General features: G+C 44.6%; 1 protein-coding gene across 4 annotated transcripts in view; it reads left to right on the plus strand.

Moving 5' to 3' along the window:
- The window catches only part of ZNF638 (zinc finger protein 638), a 145,762-nt gene that overhangs the window by 40,970 nt on the left and 88,010 nt on the right, over positions 1-16,782 (plus strand). The window contains exon 1 of one of the 4 annotated variants that reach the window (XM_055119698.1): positions 891-1,015. The exons of the other annotated variants lie outside the window; for them this stretch is intronic. The gene's annotated coding sequence lies outside the window, so the exon portion shown is untranslated. Of the gene's footprint in view, positions 1-890; positions 1,016-16,782 lie in introns of those variants that run through there. 4 annotated transcript variants of the gene reach the window in all.

The following is a 16,782-nucleotide window of genomic DNA, read 5'->3' on the forward strand; positions in this document are numbered from 1 at the left end:
CATTAATGCAAGAGTTAAAAAAAAAAACCACAACTCATGGGGCGGCCAGAGTAATAGTAAAATGAGTAGGGCCTTTGCTTTGCATGTGGTCAACCCAGGTTTGATCCTCAGCTTTCCAAATGGTCGGTCCTCAGAGCCCTGCCAGAAGTGTACATGAGCACAGAGCCAGGAGTAAGCCTTGATCACCATGACCCCAAACCAAAACAGAACAAAACTTTCCCGTCTTGGGGCTCAGGGGACTGAAGCAAATATCTGAGTCCATGGGTTGTAGCTCAAGTACTACACGGTTCACCCAGTCCCTCAGCAGGGAGCCCCAGCAGGGAACCCAAACACCCTTTGAAATAGCCCCCTCCCACAGCACTGCGTGTGTGGCCCCAAACTAAGCGAAAACAAAAATCACAACGACACATAAGTGTGTGTGTGTGTGTGTGTGTGTGTGTGTGTGTGTGTAATACTATAGGAGTTTAAACTCATCTATTTAGTCCAATATGCTTTCCTGGACATTTTCTGACATTTCGAGTGGCTGTCATTGCCCATTTTCGTCGGGCATCATTGCTATAAAGAGGGATGAATCAAGGAAGTTCAAAAGGCAAGCAAAATCATAACCATGCAAAATATTGGCATCCAGAACTAGGTGTCACCTGTTTATTTTATTGGAGGCAACCACAGTCAGGGCGGACTTCTAGGGTGTGTAAACATGTTTCCAAGAACGCCTCGGATTAAGAAAGGCAGGGAAAAAAAAAAAAAAGAGGGGAGGGGTGAGTGCCCGCGCTTTGCCTGGATCGCCGCGCCCGAGAGCGCCCCCTCCCGGAGCCGCCCCTTTCCCCGCGCCTCGGGGCGGTGCGCCGGGCCGCGGTACGCAGGCGCCGGGAGCCGACGAGGGCTCGCCGCGGCGGGCCGGGCGCGCATGCGTGCGGCTGCTCGGAGGCGGTGTCTTCCTCGGCGTCGACCCTGGAGGTTGAGTGCTAAACTGTGGGGCGCAAGTGGGAGCCGGCTGTTAGTCCTGTAGGCATAGGTAGGAAGGCGGCCTCGTGGGGACCGGGGGGCTGGGCGGCGGGGGCCCGTAAGCCGGGCGCCCTCAGCCTTACCCGTGAGAACCCCGGCGACTATTGTATGTGTCGCAGCGGCTGCGCACAAAATGGCGGCAGGCAGACGGCGGGGGCGGGAGGAGGTCGGGTGGCGAGCGGGGGCCGAGGCGCTGGGTGGCCCGGACCGGCCGCGTCCCCGCCGCCCTCAGCGAGCGCCTAGCGGCGCGGGCTCCCGGAAGAGCCCCGGGTGCCGCCGAGCGGGCCGAGCTGGCCGACGAGGCGGCGAGTGTGCACGGCCGACGGGTCGCCCCTTCCCCCTCGGCGCCGCAGGCCTGACAGGCTGAGGCGGCGCCTTGGCGGCTGCCCCGGGGACGGCCCGCAGGCGGCGGTGTGCGAGCGGCGCGGTCGGGGGGCGCGCGCGTGTGTGTATGTATGTGTGTGTGTGTGTGTGTGTGTGTGTGTACGCGCGCGCGCGGGTGTGTGTGTGTGTGGTGCTGTGGGGGAGGTGGGGGTTTAGCCGGTGTGTGTATGTGTGTGTGTGTGTGTGTGTGTACGCGCGCGCGCGGGTGTGTGTGTGTGTGTGTGTGTGTGGTGCTGTGGGGGAGGTGGGGGTTTAGCCGGTGTGTGTATGTGTGTGTGTGTGTGTGTGTGTGTGTGTGTGTGTGTGTGTGAGGTGGGAGTTTAGCCGCGGGCTCTCGGAGCCGCCCCGCGCTGCCCCAGCCTTCCTCCCGCCGGCCCGCGGCGCCCGGGACGCGGCCTCTGGGGACGCCGGGTACCAGCGGCTCTTCCGCGCCGTCGTCGTTGGCGGCGGGGATGGAGGGGACGGCCGGCCGAGCGCTGCAGGGCTGGGAAGTGGGACTTGGCGTGCGGCGCCTCGCCGGGGTCTCGGCCGGGTCAAGGCGTCGGGGGTCTGAGGGGGACGTTGGGGACCGAGCTGTGGTGGCGGTGGCGGTGGTGGTGGGGAAGGTTTCTCGGCGAGGGCTGGAAGCGCGCTCGGCCCGGGACGCGACCCGACCATCATCCGCCGCTAACTTGTCTCGCTGCCAGGCGGGGTTGTGCGGGGGGCCCGGGGGGCGAGGGGCGGTCGGGGCGGCCGTAGAGTGAGCTGCTGACTTTGGCGCCCCGCAGGAGTTCTGAGGAAAAGCTCCTTTCCACGGCCGGGTGCGGGGGACAGCGGGGCGGGGAGTCGGGGGTGCCGCGGGTTCCAATTCTTTCCTCTTAACCTGCGTTGGAACTGTGCACGCCCCCAAATTCGTTGTTTTCCTCACGTGTCGTCTAAGGGTTAACTTGCCTTTTTTCCCCCTCAAGGGTTTGCGGTGAACTTGCAGGAATCGGAAAAGGACTTATAATCTTTTCTTTTTCCTTCCCCCCCCCCCACTCCGCCCCACCGTTGATTGGCTTTTGCACAGAAAAAGAAACGCTCGATTTCCCTCTGTAGTTTAAATTCCTCTGCAGCTTTTACTGATAGACTCCTCTAAGCATCATCCTGGACTAAGTCGACCTGTGTTGAATTCTCTTGAAAATTTCACACTTGGTGGACTTTATACTGTATTCCCGCACCCTTGCAATGCGGACTTGTGAATAAAGTGGAGCCCAGTTGTGTTGCTGCTAAAATAGGCTTGGCTGTCCGATGGTTTGTGTTGGTACCAAGTGAGGATAAAAATGAAAGTTAGGAAAAACAAGCTCATTTTGTTCTCAGACTCAGATTTATTCCTGCCCCAAGCATCACTCTTATTACCACTTGAGTTTTATGACTTCTTTGTGTCTTGTTAATCTGTATGTTTTGAGAGGGTGTTGTATACTACCCTGGGCAGTAAAGAAAGCTGAGAGCAGCCATCAGCGACTGCTTGGAACTCCGTGGCTGTCTTGAAAGTTTCTCTCTCTAGTCTCTTAAAAGGTGGTTCTTGGTTTGTTTTTATGTAGTGAAAGAAAATGAAAAATCGTTTACGGGGAAAAAGAATAAGCTTTGGAAACAGAAGGTCCACTAGCCTCTGTGTGTGTGTGAGAGTGTGTGTGTAGTGTGTGTGTGTGTGTGTGTGTGAGAGAGAGAGAGAGAGAGAGAGAGAGAGAAGAGACAGAAATTTGACTAAGTTTTTTCAGAACCTCTTTTCATACTATAAAGAGGTAAAGTTCTGTTTGGAATTGTTAGGATGATTTTGTGAGATAGTGGTGTATGGAAAGCTCCAATCCCTTAGCAAGTACTAAATACTTAAAATAGCCTGTTAATTTGGCTGCAGGTTTTTTTTTGGCAGTTTTCTTTCTGGGAGCCAGGAAAGTGGGTTTGGCTATACCTGAACGTGCTTAGGGATAACGCGTGGTGTCCCGGGGACCATAGGATGCTTGGAGATGGAACCTGGGTCCACCAACTGCGAGGCAAGTGTCTACCCATTGTACTGTCTCTCTGGCCCTAGCATGGAAAATTGGAGGAATCGAACCTGGATCAGCCGCATGCAAGGCAAACGCCCTACCCACTGTGCTATAGCTCCAGCCCCTCATAATACTTAACAAAATATATAGGGGTAAATTAATATGTGGTTGTTATGTTCATTTGTGTATCTGTTCCAGTGCCTGGTCTGAATTAAATACTTGATTGAGAGAATGAACTCAGCTTGTGACTTGAGGGACACTGGCCTGGGGGCCTGCAGTGACAGTACAGTGGGTAGGATTTTTGCCTTGCACATGGCCAACCCAGGTTCACCCCTCAGTATCCATGGTCCCCTGAGCACTGTCAGGAGTGATTCCTGAGCACAGAGCCAGGAGTAACCCCTGAGCATCATCAGGTATGGCCCCAAAACAAATCCAAAAAAAGAATATTGGCCTGTTGGGGACTGAGATATAAAATAATGGGTAGGGTGCTTGCTCTGCATGCTGCAGACTTAAAAAAGCAAAAACACCACTGGCTCATACATTCAAATATGCCTCCTATAGCACTTAACAAAATATATTGTGGTGGCTTAAGATGTGATTGTTGCGGCTGGAGCAATAGCACAGCGGGTAGGGCGTTTGCCTTGCACGCGGCCGACCCGGGTTCGAATCCCAGCATCCCATATGGTCTCCCGAGCACCGCCAGGAGTAATTCCTGAGTGCATGAGCCAGGAGTAACCCCCTGTGCATCGCCGGGTGTGACCCAAAAACAAACAAACAAAAAAAGATGTGATTGTTATGTTTATTTATCTGTCCCAGTACCTGGTCTGAATTGGCTATTCATGTGATTGAGAAAATGAACTCAGCCTGTCTTAACACTGGTCCATATATTGAAATCATATTCTGTCACATTTAATATACACTGCCAAGATTTCAATGAATCTTTCCAAATTCTTTGTAAAATGTTTTCATACTAAGTAACAAACAGTGCTTCCTGTCAGCTACCCAGTGATGTAATTTTGACTCTTACAAAGATTCAGAAACTACTGAATGTGGAAACATGACTTAGAGATCCTTTAAACTGATATCAATAGGCCAACTTTTTTTGTTTTTTTGTTTTTTTTTTTGGTTTTTGGGTCACACCTGGCGATGCACAGGGGTTACTTCTGGCTCTTCACTCAGGAATTACCCCTGGCGGTGCTCAGGAGACCATAGGGGATGCTGGGATTAGAACCCGGGTCAGCCGCGTGCAAGGCAAATGCCCTACCCGCTGTGCTATTGCTCCAGCCCCAGGCCAACGTTATTAAGCTGCCATTTATATCCAACTTTTCCTTACTCTTTCATTGGCTCAATTTTATTTCCTATAGCCTGAAATTTGTAGTTGAAAACAAAAGTAGAATAAAAATATAGGTATATGGAAGATAAGCAATTTATGAAAAATAATTTAAAATTTATCTCAAAAAGTATTTTTTGTTCTTTGGTTTTTGGGCCACATCCAGCATAGGTCTTCTGGCTCTTTACTCAGGAGTTACTCCTGGCTGCGCTCTGGGGACTGTAGGGAGCAGGGGATCAAACTTGGGTTGGCATATGCAAGGGGTGTGCCCTGCTTGCTGTACAATCTCTTGAGCTCCCCACCCCAGCATTTAGTTATGGAAAAATTAAAACGTACAAGAGTAGCACTGTAGCACTGTCGTCCTGTTCATCAATTTGCTTGAGTGGGCACCAATAATGTCTCCATTGTAAGACTTATTACTGTTTTTGGCATATCGAATACACACAAGAGTAGGGAGAATTAATGATTTACCATGTACCTATCATCTTGCTTCAGTTGTAAGCTATAGTCATCCTTGTCTCTGACTTCTTATTATTCATTTAGTTATTTTGGTTTTGGGCCACACCTGATGGTGTTCTGGGACTACTCCTAGTTCTTTATTGCTCCCTGGTGGTGGTCTGGAGACTATGTGGTGCTGCCAGGGATTGAGCATGGGTTTCCTGCCTGTGAGATATGTACTCAACCCTTTGAGCTATGTTTGTTGTTCTGTCCATATTATTTTAAAGCAAATCCCATATTAGTTCTAGTCATTTATTTATATTTCAAAAATTTCTATTAAGAGAAAAATGTTTATCACTCATAGAAATAATACCAGCTAGTACTTCATTTTCCATACTTGATTTTCCTTATACATGTGCTTTGTCTATATTAACTTAATGTCCATTTCAACTGCCATGTGATTTTCAGAAAATTTCCATCTTAGTAGGAGGAATGTTTGGTTTCTCCTCCTCCCCCTCCCTCTTTTTTTAAATGATGCTAGAAGTCTAACCCAGGGCCTCATACATGCAAGTCTAACACTGACCTGCATCCCTGATCCTTAGCTGTTTTTTTTTTGGGGGGGGGGGGAACGGGACACAACATGATGACACTCATGTGATGTCAGGAGGCCTGGGGCACCTCTGATTATGCTGGAGAGGGTTGGGGCCTCTGAGGACCAACTGTGGCTCTGGGGGATCTGTTATATGTTGCTGTGGCTGACTGTGTGCAGGGCATGAGCCTTAGCCCCTGAATCAGTCCTTCCTCCCTCTCTCCCTTTTCTCTGACTTCCTATGCTGGCATCTTAGGCTTTGCTGTTTCTTAGGTAAAGCATTTTTGTTGACATATTTTGAATTGTCAGGAGTCTTTTTTGTTTTTTTAATTTTTGGGTCACATTCAGCTTAGGGTTTAAGACTGCACTCAGGCATCACTCCTGGTTGGTTCAGGGGGACCATATGGGTTTTGAGGATCAAACCTGGGCCGGCTGCATGCAAGACACTACCTGCTATACTATCATTCTGGCTCCAGGAATTCATTTTTAATTCTTACAGACATTCTCAAGTGGGTAGTTATAAAATTCCTATTCTTTAGTAGGCTTTGGTTAACCATCTTGCCTTTTATCCTGTGGGACCAGAATTAAACCCTAAATGTTTCTGCTTTGTTGTTGTTTTGTTACATTTTGTTTTGGGGGGCCATGCATCTTGTTCAGTGCTGCTCCCTGTGCACTCCTGCACTCCTGCAGCTGTCCTTAGTCCTTATACATGTATAAGACCTCCCTGCAAAGCTCAGTATCAGCTCTTTGAGCTTTCTTCCCTATTCCAGGTCCAGGGTTTTAACTATGATACTTTAGTGTTATAATCTTACTTATGGGAGTTAACCAGTTTTGCATGAAATCATTCACTGGCTTCTCTCCTAGAAGGGTGGGTATCTTCAGATCACTGGAAATTTCCCCAAAGATCACATTATTACAGATTGCACAATGGGCTGACTAATGGTTAATTCGTTAGGCAGTGAACATAATTCAGGAAAATAGGGTCAAATAAAATATTTAGGGCTGATCCTTATTTTTTATATCAGGTTTTTGGTTGTCTTAAATATTGAGCATTACAAACTTGTTTTTGTTTGTTTGGGGGCCGCGCCAGTGGGTGCCTGGGATAAAACTGGGGTCATATAGGACAAGCACCTTAACTGTAGTCTCTGGCCTCTTAGTTTCCTGATGCAATTCTTGTTAGAGACATTTTTGACTCAGCATAACAGGTGAAGGAGTTGGAATTAAAAGCTTGGTCGTTAACTTTTTTTTTTTTTTTAATGAATTAACACCCTGAGTTTATCCCTACTTTACACAGAGGTTTTTTTTTTTGGTGTGTTTGTGTTTTTGTGTTTTTGTCACACTTGGCTTTGCGCTCAGGAATCACTACACTAAGTGGGCTTGCCCGGAATTGAACCTGGGTCAGCCATGTGCAAGCAAATAGCCTACTCACTGTACTATTGCTCTGGCCCTCCAGTTTTTTTTTTTCTTTTTTTTTTTTTTGGGTCACACCTGGCGATGCACAAGGGTTACTCCTGGCTCTGCACTCAGGAACCACCCTTGGCCGTGCTCGGGGGACCATATGGGATGCTGGGACTTGAACCCAGGTCGGCCGAGTGCAAGGCAAACGTCCTACCCGCTGTGCTATCTCTCCAGCCCCCCTCCAGTTTTTTTTTTTTAAATTGGCTTATTTGATGAAAAGTTGCATGTATTGTTCTCCTTTGCAACCTAGTTTGTTTCCTAGTAGGATCTTTCATAGTCATAGTGCAGTTAGCAAATTTAATAAATTTTAATTTGGTTAAAATTCTTTAATCTAGAGGGCTGGAGCAATAGCACAGCCGGTAGGGTGTTTGCCTTGCATGCGTCCCGACCCGGGTTCAAGTCCCAGCATCCCATATGGTCCCCTGAGCACCGCCAGGGGTACTTCCTGAGTGCAGAGCCAGGAGTGACCCCTTTGCATCGCCAGGTGTGACCCAAAGAGAAAAAAAAATTCTTTAATCTACATATTCAGGTTTTGTTTAGTCACTTGTTCTGTTCTTCGTAGTTGTCCCTGCTTCTTCTACCCTGCAGAATGTACATAGTACTATTCTAGTACCTGTCATTGCATTTAGTTCTCATGTCCCTTTAGTCTTACTCACTCTGAATATTTCCATAGCCATTCTTGGCAAAGTAGACATTTTCTGAAGTAGATATTTTTAAAACTGCAATCTTTTTTACTTTCCACCTTGCTCCCTTCCTCCCTCTTTCCTTCCTTTCCTTCCTTCCTTCCTTTTGTTTTGTTTTTGGGTCACAGCCTTACTCTTGAATCTGCCCTCAGGGATTGCTCCTTCCTGATGGTGCTTAGAGAATGGATGCTGAGGATACTACCTGATTTGGCCAAATCTAAATGAAGAATTTTTTTGATCCAACTAAGCATACTGTTTTCTCTTTCATATTTCTGTATCGTGTTTTTTTTTTTTTTTGCATGAAACCTCCAGTTCCCAGCACTATCAAAATATTTGCTCATTCTTATGATTGATCTGAAGTAACTTAGGACTTGTTTTACCCATACCACAGTTAAAAAAACCAAAACCTTAGAGAATAAGAATTTATAGTTCTTCCCTTTACCAAAACAGTATAGATAAGTCAAATAGTAGATTCTTAATTGTATTTTTTGTTCCTTTCTCTTCAGTTAGTCATGGTACTCATTTGAAAATATGGGGTGCAGAAGATCAAACTGGGGTCAGCAGCAGGCAAGGCCTATCTCTCTGACCCTTGTTCTATTTTTTAAAAAGCTATAAGTACATGCATATATGTATGCTTCCTTAGTCCTTTGTAAAAAAATCATGCTTATTTATACTTTGTAAAGAACTGAGACATTTGATCAGGTAATTTATATATGCTTCAATATTTTGTTAACAATTTTATACAGATGGGAACAATGTATGCACTCCTGACCAGAAAAATTACCTTATGTGAAGCTGTGTCCTCAGGGTGTCAGGACTGAAGGAACTTCTTTGCTGTATTTTTTTTTTTTTGGCTATTATTAATGAAAGAAGTAAAAAACTAAGTGGCTGGGAGAGCAGGGGATGCATTTGGGTCTCAGCAACAGTTAAAATGGGACCAGTACTGTTTACTTCTTGGTTCTCTTCTGTTATAGTAACTTCATTTTATTTCAGTCCTAGTGCTTTTTCACTAGTGTAGATAAAGTATCAGTAGCAATTTTTGTTTCTGTTTTGTTTTGGGGCCATATCCAACCAGTGTTCAGGGGTTATTTCTGGTTCTTCACTAGGAACTATTCCCGGTGATGTTTGGGAGAACATATGGCATGCTGGGGTACAAAACAGGATTGGCTCCATGCAAGGCAAGAGCCCTTTCGCCTGTACTGTGGCTCTGGCCCAAGTATCAGTAGAATTTTAATTTTATTGACACCCACCAATTTATTGATTGATTGATTGATTGATTGATTGATTGATTGCTTTTTGGGTCACACCCGGCGATGCACAGGGGTTACTCCTGGATCTGCACTCAGGAATTACCCCTGGCGGTGCTCAGGGGACCATATGGGGTGCTGGGAATCGAACTCAGGTTGGTCACTTGCAAGGCAAACGCCCTACCGGCTGTGCTATTGCTCCAGCCCCCAATTTTTTAATTTTAAGACTCATTTTGGATTTGGTTTTTAGGTTTTGGGCTTTGCTTAGGGCTTACTTTTGGTTCTTTGAGCAGGGATCACTCCTGACAGGGCTCTGGGCACCATATGCAGAGCCAGGAAGTGAGTGAGTCCAGTCAGCCGCGTGCAAGACAAGCACCTTAATTTCTTGGCTTCTTATTTCTAGTGTTTAAAAAAGTCTTAGGATATATCTATTTCAAGTTAGATCAGCTTACTTCTTTGGAACTATGCATTCATTTATTTGGTGAGGGTTACATGGGTAATCAGGACTATTAATACAGAATTTAGGGGGCATCATTGAATATGTTGTTGTGTTCTCTTGACCAAATTTATGCATGTAGTTTGCATGATCTTTTTGTTGTTACTGTTTTTGTTTTGAGGCCACATCTGATGGTGTTCAGAACTTCTGACTCTGCGCTCTAGGGACTGTTAGCAGTCTTGGACCATATCACGTGCCAGGCATTGAACCTGGGTCAGCAGTATACAAGGCCAGTTTACAAGGCAGGTACCTGCTGTAGTATAGCTCCATCCTCATGGATCTTTTTTTCCCTCTTTTTTGCTTTTTGGGTCAGACCCGGAGATGCACAGGGATCACTCCTGGCTCTGCACTCAGGAATTACTCCTGGCAGTGCTCAGGGGACCATATGGGATGCTGGGAATCAAATCCGGGTCAGCCGCGTGCAAGGCAAACGCCCTACCCACTGTGCTATCAGTTTAGCCACCCCCCCTTTTTTTAAAAAAGTTTCTATTTATCAAAGTTTTGTTTTTTCTTTATAGCTATTGTACTACACGGGACTCAATGTGTGGTTCTCATTGGTGTTAGGTTCTTGGTGTTTTTTCATTAGCAGTAATCTGAAATAATGTTATAATGTTTCTCAGTTCTTGTAGCAGTGAAGTTTGTGGTGACCATAATATCAAATGTTTCTTTTTTCTTTTTCTTTTTCTTTTTGCTTTTTGGGTCACACCCAGCAATGCACAGGGGTCACTCCTGGCTTATGCACTCAGGAATCACCCCTGGCGGTGCTCAGGGGACCATATGGGATGCTGGGAATCGAACCCGGATTGGCTGCGTGCAAGGCAAATGCCCTACCCGCTGTGCTATCACTCCAGCCCCTTTTCTTTTTAATAATTTCATTGAGACTGCATTTTTTGGCATCTTAATATCCATCTAGAAATTAAGGGCCAGAGCCATAGTACAGCAGGTAGGGCACTTTGCTCGGATATAGCCAACCTGGATTTGATCCCTGGTACCCCCATATGGTCCCCTGAACACACTAGGAGTGATCCCTGAGCACAGATCAGGAATAATCCCTGACCACTGCTGGATGTGGCCCAACACTAGAAAGGAAAAAAAGAAATTCATATTGTGGTACATTCAGAATTATGACTGGCATATCTTTAAAAGCCAGGAGGGAGCATTGGGTGGATCTGTGTATATCTAGAAGAGATTAGCAGATTGAGTGCCAGTTAAAGGAAAAAAAGACAGAATGAAATGTTAACCTTTGTTACAGGTATTTATGACCAGTTTAATAGTGCATTCATATGTGTGAAATTAATTTTGGTTTATTTTGAGACACTTTGGTACAAAGTAGCACCAAATGAGTGTGTGGGTATATACCTAGAAACATAATGCTAATGGTAGTTTTTCATTCATGGTTAGATTATTTTTATTTTCTGCTTGTCATGAAGATGATTTTCTTTGGGGGTGATAATGAACTTGAGTTTTTTTATAACTAGAAAAAAGTTTACAGTTTACTTAGAATCACTGTCATCCCGTTGCTCATCGATTTGTTCGAGTGGGCACCAGTAACGTCTCTCATTGAGAGACTTATTGTTACTGTTTTTGGCATATCCAATACGCACAGGTAGCTTGCCAGGCTCTGCCGCGCGGGCTCGATAACTCGGTAACTTGCTGAGCTCTCTGAGAGGGGCTGAGGAATCAAACTCGGATCTGCCGCGTGAAAGGCGAATGCCCAACCGCTGTGCTAAATATAGCTTGGAATAAATACTTAGGAGTTTCAGATTGTAGTTCTGTTCTTGGCATTTTGTTGTATGGTTTTGCATAATGCAAAATTAATTGGGATTCTTTGCTGTAAAATCGGATAATGAGGTGCTCTGAAGTTAAAGGTGGGATTTGCTATTAGTGTTTCCATTGTGAATCTTAGGGAACTGTTAGTCTGGTTGACTTTTGATGTTGTCTTTAGAGTTTTGGATTTCAGATTCTTTTCTGTATTAAAAAAAATATTCGTTAGGGTGAGGAACTTTGGGGAGTTGTTGAAGTTTGTGGAATTTCAGTGCCCTGGAATCATTTTCTGAAAATACTTATTCTAGGAACGGCTGTAGGGAAAGCAGAGCTCTCAGGAGCAAAGGACAGGTGCTCTTCAGGGAGACTACAGGCCTTGCAGGGGGCTTGGAAGTAGGACTAGTGAGATCTTAAAGGGATAGAAGGTACAAGACCTTAGGAAGGGGACAAGAACCAGGGGAATAGAGCAAGAAGATTGGGACTGGACAGAAGAAAACTGTCCAGTTTTTCTTTTCTTTTTTTTTTTTTTTTTTGCAGGGTATGTGTGCACACCTTGTGGTATTCAGTGTTTACTCCTGACGCTGTTTTTGGGAAACCATATATAGTGCTGGGTGTTGAACGGGGATCGACCACATTTTGTAAAGCAAGCAAGCACCTTACCCACTGTACTGATAATTCTAAATTCCCAGTTATTCATTTCCTCTTTTTCTGGGGGGAGGCTTTTGGGGTCATACCCAGCTATGTTCACGGGGCTCTGCACTCGAAATTACTCCTGGAAGTGCTTGGGGGACCATATATAAGGATTGAATCTAGGTCTGCTGCATGCAAGACAAAAGCACTACTCACTATTCTATTGCCCTGATCCCTTGACTTCTTATAATAGTGAATATCTCAGATGATATTTAGTACTTTGGGGGTTGGGAGAGAGGATGGATGATTCACCTGGCAGAGAGAGCTTGGAGGTTTTATTCCTGGCTAAGTGCTTAGGGGTCACTCCTATCAATGCTGGTAGTGGGGAATTATGTAGTACTGGAGAACAAACCCAGGTCTCCCACACACCAAGCATGCACTCTTACGCTTACGGCACCTTTTCTCAAAGTGAGGTGATACAGACCTCTGTGCAATTGTTCACTTAAAAAGGTGGATTTACAAGTATCATGTTGAGTGAAATGAGTCAGAAAGAAAGAGACAGACATATAAAGATCGCACTCATATGTCAAATATAAAGTAGCAGAATGGGAGACTTAACACCCAAGAGTAGTAGAGATAAGGACCAGGAGGTCTGTCCCGCAGCTTGGAAACTGGCCTCACATGCTGGGGGAAAAGGCAGCAGAGACAGAGAAGGGAACACGTAGTAGAGAATGTTGGGAGGAGCCACTCGGTTTTAAAGCTGCGTGCCGAAAGTAGACTATAGACCGAACATGATGGCCACTCAATACCTCTATTGCAAACTACAACACCCAACAGGAGAGAGAACAAAAGGGAATGCCCTGCTGGAGAGGCAGGGTGTGGTGGTGGGGGTTGGGGTGGGGTGGTGGGAAGGATACTGGGAACATTGTTGGAGGAGAATGGGCACTGGTGGAGGGATGTAAACGAAACGCAAACATGAAAGTTCATAAGTTTGTAACTGTACCTCACAGTGATTCACTAATAAAAATTTTTTTAAAAAGTGGATTTCCAGAGGAGTAATTATTTTTCTGGCAAGGGAGTGATAGGCTGAATAAGTTTCAGAACATTTACTGTGAGCCATCTTCTTGGCCCCTGATGGTGCTTTTTAATCCATCAGGCCATTTTTTTTTTCCTTTTTTTGGGTCACACCTGTCGATGCACAGGGGTTACTCCTAGCTCATGCACTCAGAAATTACTCCTGGTGGTGCTCAGGGGACCATATGAGATGCTGGGACCATGTGGGATGCTGGGAATCGAACCCCAGTTGGCAGTGTGCCTACCCACTGTGCTATCGCTCCAGCCCCTCAAGCCATTTCTTTATCACTGCCTTAAGAACTCAGTTTCTGGGACTGGAGCAAGAGTACAGCAGGTAGGGAATTTGCCTTCTCTGAGGCTGACCCAGGTTGGATCCTGGCATCCCATATGTTCCACTGAGCACTACCAGGAGTAATTCCTTAGTGCATCAATGGGTGTGGCCCCAAAAGGAAAAAAAAGTCATCCCTATCAAAGTCACTATCCCTTGTAAATCAGTAGCATTATTTTTGGTTCTTAAAAGAGTTTTGTAACTGTTACTTTTCAAAGTGATAGAAGTTCTGGAGTTGAGATATTTTGTGATAGCTAGTTATCTATCTTGGGGCCAGAGATAGCAGGTAAGACATTTTGCCTGGACCAGGATTCAGTCCCCCGAACCAAGCCCACTAGGAATGATCCTTGAATCCAGAGCCAGGAATAATCCCCCAGCACCGCTGGGTGTGGCCGGGAAATAAAAAACCCAAATAATTCATACTGTTTTTGAGAAATATGTTGGTTGAAAATATCTGTATTTCCTTTTCTAACCACTTGTGCGTGCACGTACAAAAAAATAGAAGAAATACCCTGATACACTTTACTCTCCTTGTTGGTAAGGATTTCATGTACAACTTTTTGTTACAACAAGGATATTACCTAATGAGGAATAAAAAAAAAGTTGCTTTTGAAGTTTTAATGTTATTTAATTGTAATTATTTTCAAATGAGAAAAGAAGTAAAAATTTTCAAGTTTAATGATTTCGTAAGTAGGTTATCTACAAATCAATGAAGGTCAATGAACCTCTTGGCTAGAGATCCTGAGGTTAAATAAGAAAGACCTGACTGGTTACCATTACTTTGGTTGTTCTTCAGATGTTAATGCCAAACTTGCCCTTGCCTTACTGGTTATTGTTCTTAGCACATTATTTTCAGATTACAATATTCCCAAAAGAGTTGTTTGACATGGCATAACTCAGTTCTTAATCATATGTTTCTTATCAGGAACTTTTGTTTTACAAACTCATTTATTCTCTTCATTTCAAGCTGTTTTCACCAAAAGATACTATAAAACGACATGTAAATATGAAATAGCATGGGAAGGGAGTGATAGAAGACCATGAATTAAAATGGGATTTTATACCAAAATGTGAATTTATATATTGACTGTTAATTATAATAAATTAACTCATTTTGGCTTAGTTTGGTAATGTTAGTTTGATAAATTGAGAAATATGAAATTACTTTGGTTTTGTACTTTCCTTCCCTGTTTTGTTTTCCCTTAAAAATTGCACATAGGGACTGGAGTGATAGTATAGCAGGTAGGGTGCTTGCCTTGCATGTGACGACATGGGTTCAATCTCTGACATCTTATTTGACCATCCCCTCCCCCCCAAGACCACCAGGAGTGATTCCTCAGTGTAGAGCCAGGAGTAAGCCCTGTGCACTGCTAGGTGTGCCCAAAAACAAAAACTAAAATAAAATTTACATACTTAGTACAACGGAGACGTTACTGGCACCTGCTTGAGCAAATCAATGAAAATGGGATGATAGTGCTACAGTGCTACAGTATTTGGTATGTAAACTTATTTTGGAAGTATGTGAACTTTTTTTTTTTTTTTTTTTTTTTGCTTTTTGGGTCCCATCCAGCGATGCACAGGGGTTATTCCTGGCTCTACACTCAGGAATTACTCCTGGTGGTGCTGGGGGACCATATGGGATGCTGGGAATCAAACCCAGGTCAGCCACGTGCAAGGCAAACGCCCTACCCGCTGTGCTATCACTCCAGCCCCATGAACATATTTTTTTAAAAAGAGAAGAAAAGTCATATTATAATGGAATTGTCACTCAGCTTCCACAGCAGATATTTTTGCCAAGCAACTTCATTAGATTTCTCTTACCTTTTGTACCATTTTCCTATTATTTTAATGAAATCCCTGATACATTATTTGCTAGTCTTAATATTTAACTGTGCCATTGCATGAGTGAATCTATGTAGATAACTGAGACTTCAATTTATAATAGCCAGGGGAAAATGTAAGTTTAGACTGAAGAATGTTTTCTTCACAAACTTTGCATTTTAAGCTTAAATGAAAATATTTTACATTATTAGGTATTACTGCGGAGCTGGGGTTTATGCATAGGTGTGGTTAGTCAATTGGGGGTAAAGTTCTATCCCTTAGGGGATGCTTTCACTAGGACAGAATCTCTTTCAGCAGGACATCAGCCCAAGAGCGGAATCCCATGGGTGTGTTTCTCCTCTCTTTGTCCGACTAACATATAAGTATTCATATTAATAATTTTGTATGGACATAGCAAGAGACGCATTAAGCTTATAGAATTGCTCTCCCCGGGTCACCTCGATCTCAGACTACAGTGCCCAGGCCAGATTAGTCTTTCCTAGCCCTAGCAGGGTCCTAGTCTCGTCGTTGCTTCTGGATCATGACATGACATGTCCATGACCAATCTCTTAACATATAGTTAAGCATTAGGCACTTTGACCAGGCCCATCTAGATGCCAGGGTAGCACATAACTCACCACTTGCCCTGGGTCCGTCTCGTCCCTCGTCGGGACCCTGCTTTTAGGGGTGCTAGGAAGTAAGGGCAGCTGAGGCTTAAATTGAGAAAGCAGATGCCCAGGTATAAATAATATTTGAAGGCAATAAATCCCATGTTACCAAAGCATATTAATGTCTTTCTTTGTCCATACAAAAAGGATATTGTTTTAAAGTAAACTATTCAAAAGACATAAGAGAGGAGAAAGACAATATTAACTTAAAATACAAGTTCACTGTCCTAGCAAGGTCTGACCTTACAAATTAACAGAGTTTGATTAGAGGAAGAGCAGATAAACTGGTAGAAGTGGTTACAGATAAACAAAGGAATGGGAGTGACTCGGGAGCACTTTGATGGGTGTGACTGATATACCTAAGCTCCTAGTGGCAAGGGGAGTAGGACATACCAATGTAGTCTAGAATTGTCTAGAGATTACCACCAGATAAGCCCAAACTCTGTGGCAAGGGAGAAAGGACAAACCAATGATATCCAACACTAGAGATTGAATGTATTTTTGTGAAACTGTTAAGATCGAAGTTGTGTATATATAGTAGCACTGTTGTCCCATTGTTCATCAATTTGCTCTCCATTGTGAGACTTGTAAGAATTATCTTTCAGGGATGAAGATTGCACTCATCTGTGGAATATAGAATAACAGAGTAGGAGACTAACACCCAAGACTAGTAGAAATAAGTACCAGAGGGTGACTCCATGGCTTGGAGGTTGGCCTCACATTCTGGGGAGAGGGCAACTCAGAGAAGGGATCACCAAGTATAATGCGGGGCCATGCGGGGGAAGGGTGATGCGGGCTGAATGTGGACTAGAGACTAAACACAGTGGCCACTGAACACCTTTATTGCGAACCACAACACCT

Source organism: Sorex araneus, chromosome X (genome assembly GCF_027595985.1).
Source record: "Sorex araneus isolate mSorAra2 chromosome X, mSorAra2.pri, whole genome shotgun sequence".
In the NCBI taxonomy this organism is placed as follows: Eukaryota; Metazoa; Chordata; class Mammalia; order Eulipotyphla; family Soricidae; genus Sorex; species Sorex araneus.